We start from the raw sequence: 9,733 nt of genomic DNA on the forward strand, positions 1-9,733 counted from the left end.
CCCAAAATGGAGAGAATGCTCACCAAGTGTTTGATGAAATGCTTCAACCGTGACATTCTCCCCCACCTATGCCGTCGACGTCCTCGTCGAGCTTGCTTCATGGAACCTCTTGATATGATCTTCAAATTGCCAAAGCGCGATAGCAGGTTCCCAACTTGCTTCGTTATTAGCAGGTTCCCAACTTGCTTCGTTATCGGGAAGTCCTTTTTCGCGGGACGTGACACTAGGCACCGTAGCATACCCCCGCACAAACACCCACCCGGATCCCGCCGAGATTGCCCCCCAAGCAAGGTTCGGAAAGACTCCCACACGAGTGCAGGTGTCCTTCGTCCCCCATTTCGGGCAGCGCCCCCAGCAATCACCAAACAAGCATCCATGAAGAAGCATACCCCGCACAAACACCCACCCGGATCCCACCGAGATTGCCCCCCAAGCAAGGTTCGGAGAGACTCCCGCACGAGTGCAGGTGTCCTTCGTCCCCCATTTCGGGCAGCGCCCCCAGCAGTCACCAAACAAGCATCCATGAAGAAGCATACCCCGCACAAACACCCACCCGGATCCCACCGAGATTGCCCCCCAATCAAGGTTCGGAGAGACTCCCACACGAGTGCAGGTGTCCTTCGTCCCCCATTTCAGGCAGCGCCCCCAACAGTCACCGGACAAGCATCCATGAAGAAGCATCGCCCACAAATGCCGCAGCATGCAAAACCATGGCAATAGCCATATGAAGCAATGGATCGCACCGCATAAGCCCACACATTCCGAGTTTCCGACATGGTGCTGCATGCCTAGGCACCGTAGCATACCCCCGCACAAACACCCCCCTGGATCCCGCCGAGATTGCCCCCCAAGCAAGGTTCGGAAAGACTCTCGCACGAGTGCAGGTGTCCTTCGTCCCCCATTTCGGGCAGCGCCCCCAGCAATCACCAAACAAGCATCCATGAAGAAGCATACCCCGCACAAACACCCACCCGGATCCCACCGAGATTGCCCCCCAAGCAAGGTTCGGAGAGACTCCCGCACGAGTGCAGGTGTCCTTCGTCCCCCATTTCAGGCAGCGCCCCCAACAGTCACCGAACAAGCATCCATGAAGAAGCATATACCCCGCACAAACACCCACCCGGATCCCACCGAGATTGCCCCCCAAGCAAGGTTCAGAGAGACTCCCGCACGAGTGCAGGTGTCCTTCGTCCCCCGTTTCAGGCAGCGCCCCCAACAGTCACCGAATAAGCATCCATGAAGAAGCATCGCCCACAAATGCCGCAGCATGCAGAACCATAGCAATAGCCACACGAAGCAATCGATCGAACCGGACAAGCCCTCACATTCCACTTTTTTTCCCGCACCGCACCGCACCGCCCAAGCCCCGCCCCCCCGGGCCCACCTGCTGGTCGCCGACGGTGGGGCCCACCCGGCACCGTTACCGGTGCATGGTGGCCCCCACCTGCCGACGAGACCTGCCATTGTGCCCACACCCCCGCTGGGGGGTGTGGGCAGCGCTGGCAGGCCGGGGGGGGGGCTCGCTGTTGAAGCAGGCAGGTACCACCCCCCTAAAGAGCTTATTTAGCCATTTTCTTTCTGGCAGGCTCAGATATCAATTTCAGCGAGGAGTCATAATGGCCATTTTTTTGGCTCTAGACATCGAATTTTGATGAGATTTTTTGCAGGGATGCTTAGAAAAATGGGTAGAACATTATGGAATTGGATTTGTAATTTTTGGAGCAACATAGAATTTTTTATAATTGTTTTGCCGAAAAACTAAGAAAAATTCATATAAAATAGGAAATGGGTTGGAGGTTGGTTTTTTTTGTTGGGAATGCTTTAAAATGATCCATGTGATTTTTTGGAACTTTATGTTGCACGGAAATTGCACGAAATTGCGGCAAAATGCGTACGTGGTGGGGCGGCGAGGCACGGCATGGCACACGGATGCCCCCAACGAGGCAAGGCATGGCACACGGATGCCCCAACGATGGGCACTACAAGTGCTACACCTTATATTGGGTCCACAAACATAATTTCATGGAGACTAACCCCTTTGCCATCCTTGGGCATGATGGCAAAGCCGATGGGCATGGCATGGGGCACGGTGGGCATGGTATGGGGCATCGGTGGGCATGGCATGGGGCATCGGTGGGCATCGCATGGGGCATCGGTGGGCATCGCATGGGGCACGGTGGGCATCGCATGGGGCATCGGTGGGCATCGCATGGGGCATCGGTGGGCATCGTGTGCATCGCATGGGGCACGGTGGGCATCGCATGGGGCACGGTGGGCATCGCATGGGGCATCGATGGGCATGGCATGGGGCATCGGTGGGAATCGAGGAGTCATAATGGCCTTTTTTTGCTCTAGACATCGAATTTTGATGAGATTTTTTGCAGGGATGCTTAGAAAAATGGGTAGAACATTATGGAATTGGATTTGTAATTTTTGGAGCAACATAGAATTTTTTATAATTTTTTTGCCGAAAAACTAAGAAAAATTCGAATAAAATAGGAAATGGGTTGGAGGTTGGTTTTTTTTGTTGGGAATGCTTTAAAATGATCCATGTGATTTTTTGGAACTTTATGTTGCACGGAAATTGCACGAAATTGCGGCAAAATGCGTACGTGGTGGGGCGGCGAGGCACGGCATGGCACACGGATGCCGCCAACGGGGCAAGGCATGGCACACGGATGCCCCAACGATGGGCACTACAAGTGCTACACCTTATATTGGGTCCACACACATAATTTCATGGAGACTAACCCCTTTGCCATCCTTGGGCATGATGGCAAAGCCGATGGGCATGGCATGGGGCACGGTGGGCATCTCATGGGGCACGGTGAGCATCGCATGGGGCATCGGTGGCCATGGCATGGGGCATCAGTGGGCATGGCATGGGGCATCGGTGGCCATGGCGTGGGGCATGGTGGCCATGGCATGGGGCATCGGTGGCACCACCCTAGGCTTGGCTGGGGGACACCATGGCACAGTGGTTGGGCAAAGCAACGCACCAACAAGTTTTGTAACCAATAGTTGGGGCACCATGTAACAGTTTTGGCCTGAGCAAAGGAACGATGAGCCTCAGTTCGGCATTTATGGTGGTTTCCAGGCGAACCCCATTTCCTTCTCGGTGCAAGGCCTGCTTTTAGGTGGACTTGTTTGGGCCTATTTTAAGTATACGTATGAATGTGGATGGGCCCCGGGTTAGCATTGGTGGCAAGGGGTTGGCACGCATCCATCCTTGTGCCTTGGCGGCTGCTTTGTGCCTTGGTGGCCTTGGCGGCCTTGGCGGCCTTGTGTCACGGACTTGTTTGTTTACCCTTCAAGCCGTGCGGCCTTAGTTGCTATTCCGACCCTTTGTTGCAACTAAGTAAGCCTTTTGCCCACTAAAAGAGAAAGCTAAGCAAAGAAAGCTAGAGCACAAAGAGAATTTGGGAGAATGAAAGAATATTACTTGAAAGAGAGCTTTACAAGTATAGATGAGATTTCTTGGATGGTTTGGCCAAATGAGGCCTCCACCTATTTATAGGCATACAAAGCTTAATCCTACGGCTATAATTGTTTTAATCCTACGGTGGAGAATGGTTCCCACCTACTCCCACCTACTTTACATAAAATATCTAAAGAAACATCTAGAATGGATATGTACATGGCTTGGCCCATTGTAAGGCCCAAAATAGGCCCAAAGTGGATTATAAGGCCCATAATGGAGAGAATGCTCACCAAGTGTTTGATGAAATGCTTTAACCGTGACATTCTCCCCCACCTATGCCGTCGACGTCCTCGTCGAGCTTGCTTCATGGAACCTCTTGATATGATCGTCAAATTGCCAAAGTGCGATAGCAGGTTCCCAACTTGCTTCGCTATCGGGAAGTCCCTTCCATTTCACCAAGTACTCATGACTCGGATGGTTGTCCCTTCCACGAACTACTCGATCAGCTAAGATGCTCTCCACATCCTTGTCATAAGTGTTGTAGACCCCTATCGGTGCTCGCTTGGACTCCCCTCTTGTTTGGTCTTCCTCATCCTTGTAGTATGGTTTTAGACAACTCACATGGAAGACTGGGTGAAGTTTGAGTGTAGGAGGTAACTCCACCTTATAAGATACCTTGCCCACCTTCTTGACGATTGGAAATGGTCCCTCGTATCGACGAACAAGGCCTTTGTGTAGTCCTCGGGTAGACTTGTGTTGGGATGAAAGGATTTTGATGAACACCAAGTCTCCCACTTGATACTCCACGTGCCTTCTTTTGGCATCCGCCCACTTCTTCATCTTCTTGGTGGCCTTATGAAGGTACGACCTTGCTAAGTCCACTTGTTCATGCCAACCTTTGGCAATCTTGAATGCGGCAGGACTCCTTCCTCCATACTTGGTAACAAGTGTTTGTGGAGTGAGTGGTTGTTGCCCCGTGGCTAACTCGAATGGACTTCGATTGGTGGACTCGCTCCGTTGCAAGTTGTAGGAGAATTGGGCAACATCTAGCAGCTTTGCCCAATCATGTTGATTGGCACTCACAAAGTGCCGTAGATATAGCTCTAATAGCGCATTAGCTCGCTCGGTTTGCCCATCTGTTTGTGGATGGAAGCTTGTAGAGAAATGCAACTCCGAGCCCATGAGCTTGAATAACTCCGTCCAAAACCTTCCGGTGAACCTTGAGTCTCGATCACTTATAATTGATCTTGGGAGTCCCCAATACTTCACCACGTGCTTGAAGAATAGCCGTGCCGTCTCCTCAGCTGGACACTCCTTTGTCGCGGCAATGAATGTAGCATACTTGGAGAATCGATCAACTACGACGATTATCGTGCTACATCCCTCGGACTTGGGTAAGCTAATGATGAAGTCCATGGAGATGCTCTCCCATGGTCTCTCCGGAGTTGGTAGTGGCTCCAATAAACCTGCGGGTTGTCGCTGTTCCACCTTGTCTTGTTGACAAACAAGGCAGGTCTTTACATACATTTCGACATCGTCCCGCATTTGTGGCCAATAATAGTTGGTCTCCAACAAAGCTCTCGTACGCTTTTGCCCCGGGTGGCCGGCCCATTTGGTGTCATGGCATTCCTTGATCAAATTCTTCCTTAGGTTGCCCCACCTTGGTACGTAGATGCGATGCCCCTTAGTGTAGAGAAGGCCGTCCTCAACCCAAAACCTCTTAGTCTTGCCCTCCATGGCAAGTTGTAGGAGTTGCTTGGCCACAACATCATGGTCCATGCCCTCCTTTAGTAGGTTGGGTAGTTCCCCTTGGAACTTGGTTATCGATGCTAGTTCGGCTTTCCTACTTAATGCATCGGCAACTACATTGGCTGTACCGGGCTTGTATTCGAGCTTGTAGTCGAACTCGGCAAGAAAGTCTTGCCAACGAGCTTGCTTGGGGCTTAACTTCTTTTGAGTTTGGAAATAGCTTGTGGCCACGTTGTCAGTCTTTACCACGAATTTGGACCCCAGCAAGTAATGTCTCCAAGTGCGCAAGCAGTGGATGATGGCGGTCATCTCCTTCTCTTGGACCGTATACCTCCTCTCCGTGTCGTTGAGCTTGCGGCTTTCAAATGCGATTGGATGCCTTTCTTGCATCAACACGCCCCCTATGGCAAAGTCGGAAGCATCAGTGTGCACCTCGAATGGTTTGGAGCAATCGGGCAATGCCAACACGGGTTCCTTCATAATAGCCTCCTTCAAGTCCTCAAAGGCTTGTTGGCATTGGGTGGACCAACTCCATGTCTTGTTCTTCTTTAGCAGATCGGTGAGTGGTGCGGCCAGGGCAGAATACCCTTTGATAAACCTCCTGTAATAGTTAACGAGACCAAGAAAAGATCGCAGCTCACTCACCTTGGTTGGAGGATCCCACTCTTGGATGGCTTTCACTTTGGCTTCATCCATGTGCAGCTTGCCATCCTTGATCTTATGGCCGAGGAAATACACCTCATTGGTTGCAAACGAGCACTTCTCTCTCTTCACGTAAAGCTCATTATCCTTTAGAACCTTGAACACAATTCGTAGGTGGTGGATGTGCTCCTCTAGCGTCTTGCTATAGATGACAATGTCATCCAAATAGACCACCACGAATTTGTCCAAGTAAGGATGGAAGATCTTGTTCATGAGAGTGCAGAAAGTGGCGGGTGCGTTGGTGAGACCAAAAGGCATGACGAGGAATTCGTATGCTCCATATCGAGTAACACACGTAGTCTTTGGCTCATCACCCTCCGTAATTCTAACTTGGTAGTACCCCGACCTCAAGTCAAGTTTGGTAAAGTACCTTGCTCCTCCAAGTTGATCAAACAAATCGGCTATCAACGGTATAGGGTACTTGTTCTTGATGGTAACCTTGTTGAGCGCCCTATAATCGATGCATAGCCTTAATGAACCATCGTGCTTCTTTTGGAACAAGACGGGTGCTCCATAAGGTGCTTTCGACGGTTGAATATAACCGGCATCCAGAAGCTCCTTAAGTTGTCTCCTTAGCTCCTCTAGCTCCGGTGGAGACATGCGATATGGTGCTTTTGCGGGTGGTTTCGCACCGGGCTCCAACTCGATGCAATGATCCACCTCCCTCCTTGGTGGAAGTTTCTTGGGTAGTTGTGGTGGCATGACATCCTTGAACTCCTCAAGGACTTGGCTAACCTCCTTCGGTGGCTCCTTGGGAGTAGCTTCTTCTTCCTCGCGTAGAGTAGCAAGGAATGTAGGCTCCCCTTTCTTTACTCCTTTCTTGAGTTGCATGGCGGAGAGGCGGTTGGAAGTACTTGGCTTGTGCATTGTTGGAATCATGCAAGGGCCTCCCTCCATTATACACACCGTGTTGTAGCGAGGGAGTGGTACCACATTGAATTGCCTAAGAAATTCCATGCCAAGTACAATATCAAAGTCATCCATAGGAGCAATGGAGAAGTTTACGTTACCTTGCCAAGTGCCAAGGTGCAACTCCACGTTACGGGCCATGCCATCTAGCGGTTTAGCCTCCGCGTTCACCGTTTTCAACCACCCTTGACCTTTGTCGAGTTTGAGGCCAAGCCTCATGGCCTCCTCCTTCCTTACGAAGTTGTGAGATGCGCCGGTGTCTACCATGACTTGGGCATCTTTCCCGTTGATACGTGCCGCCACGTACATTAGGGCGTTCTTCGTATTGTTGGTTGGGATTGGACTAGCCTTCAGTGAGTTAAGGAGTTGTATACAACCCATTTGCGTGTGCTCGTGAGTTTCCCTCTCTTCGAGCATGGCACTTAAGGACTTCCTCTTCGGACAATCTCTAGCCCAATGGGGACCATCACATAAGAAGCAATTTTCCTTCGGCTTGAATTCGGGCTTGCCTCCTTTCTTCCAATCTTTGCTAGGTAGTGGTGGCCTTCTTGGAAACTCCGTACTTTGGGGAGTTTTATGGAATTTGGCTCCCCCACCTTTAATATAATTAATCTTAGGCTTAGAGTTGGAAGACTCACCTTGCCTAAATTCGACAAGCGTTTCAGCCGTAGTGAGGGCAGTGGAAATATCTTGTACTCCCCTTCGTTGAAGCTCTTGGTATGCCCACGGTTGCAACCCATCCATGAAGTTGAAAAGGAGATCCTCCTCACTCATGTTGGGAATTTGGAGCATTAACCCGGAGAATTGCTCCACATATTCACGGATGGAACGTTGGTGCTTCAACTCCTTCATGCGTTTCCTAGCTTCATTCGCCACATTCTCGGGATAGAATTGTTTCTTCAATTCACTCTTTAAATCTTCCCAAGAATTGATAGCGCATATGCCTCTCTTCATTTCTTCATGCTTTCTACGCCACCACACCGCAGCAAGATTAGTAAGATATAGGGTAGCGGTGTTTACCTTTTGCTTCTCGTCTTGGAAATCCAAGGCCTCGAAGTATCGCTCCATGTGCCACATGTAGTTGTCCAACTCCTTTGCATCCCTTCTCCCACTAAACTCCTTGGGCTTGGAAACATCTACCCTTGGAGTAGAGACTATTTGTTGGGCGGTGGCCGTGCCACTAGTTGCAGCTCTCTTGCATAATGCCCAATCCTCACGAGTCTCCTCTAAACTCTTCTTAAACTCATCTAATTTAGTTTGCATAAGGGACAAGGTTTCAATTACCTTAGTTTGGAAAGCTTGGCTTTCATGACGCCATGCTTCGGTGTTGGCCTCGTTGGTGCTTTGCATGGTACCTCTAAGCTCCCCCACTTGGTCACCCACACGACCATCGAGCTCCTCCATGCCTTGCTCCACACAATCAAGCCGCTCCAACATGTCGGCAACGGCCAACTCCACCTTGACCACCTTGGTCTCCATGGCGGTGAGAACGTCCTTCGACTTTGAACGCCCACGTCCCTTCCTTGCAGCTTCGGGGATGACCTCCCTTCCCCTTGCTTCTTCAATCACAACCTCTGATGAAGACATTTTGCTCTAGATGCTAGCTTTAACCTGGCTCTGATACCACTTGTCACGGACTTGTTTGTTTACCCTTCAAGCCGTGCGGCCTTAGTTGCTATTCCGACCCTTTGTTGCAACTAAGTAAGCCTTTTGCCCACTAAAAGAGAAAGCTAAGCAAAGAAAGCTAGAGCACAAAGAGAATTTGGGAGAATGAAAGAATATTACTTGAAAGAGAGCTTTACAAGTATAGATGAGATTTCTTGGATGGTTTGGCCAAATGAGGCCTCCACCTATTTATAGGCATACAAAGCTTAATCCTACGGCTATAATTGTTTTAATCCTACGGTGGAGAATGGTTCCCACCTACTCCCACCTACTTTACATAAAATATCTAAAGAAACATCTAGAATGGATATGTACATGGCTTGGCCCATTGTAAGGCCCAAAATAGGCCCAAAGTGGATTATAAGGCCCATAATGGAGAGAATGCTCACCAAGTGTTTGATGAAATGCTTTAACCGTGACACTTGGCGGCCTTGTGGCCTTGGCGTGTGGCGCTGTGCCTTGTGTCACGTCCCGTGAAAAAGGACTTCCCGCTAGCGAAGCAAGTTGGGAACCTGCTATCAAGAGGTTCCATGAAGCAAGCTCGACGAGGACGTCGACGGCATAGGTGGGGGAGAATGTCACGGTTGAAGCATTTCATCAAACACTTGGTGAGCATTCTCTCCATTTTGGGCCTTGCAATCCATTTTGGGCCTTATAATCCACTTTGGGCCTATTTTGGGCCTTACAATGGGCCAAGCCATGTACATATCCATTCTAGATGTTTCTTTAGATATTTTATGTAAAGTAGGTGGGAGTAGGTGGGAACCATTCTCCACCGTAGGATTAAAGCAATTATAGCCGTAGGATTAAGCTTTGTATGCCTATAAATAGGTGGAGGCCTCATTTGGCCAAATCATCCAAGAAATCTCATCTATACTTGTAAAGCTCTCTTTCAAGTAATATTCTTTCATTCTCCCAAATTCTCTTTGTGCTCTAGCTTTCTTTGCTTAGCTTTCTCTTTTAGTGGGCAAAAGGCTTACTTAGTTGCAACAAAGGGTCGGAATAGCAACTAAGGCCGCACGGCTTGAAGGGTAAACAAACAAGTCCGTGACAAGTGGTATCAGAGCCAAGGTTAAAGCTAGCATCTAGAGCAACATGTCTTCATCAGAGGTTGTGATTGAAGAAGCAAGGGGAAGGGAGGTCATCCCCGAAGCTGCAAGGAAGGGACGTGGGCGTTCAAAGTCGAAGGACGTTCTCACCGCCATGGAGACCAAGGAGGTCAAGATGGAGTTGGCCGTTGCCGACATGTTGGAGCGGCTTGATTGTGTGGAGCAAGGCATGGAGGAG

This window comes from Ziziphus jujuba, chromosome 7, assembly GCF_031755915.1.
Source record: "Ziziphus jujuba cultivar Dongzao chromosome 7, ASM3175591v1".
Lineage (NCBI taxonomy): Eukaryota > Viridiplantae > Streptophyta > Magnoliopsida > Rosales > Rhamnaceae > Ziziphus > Ziziphus jujuba.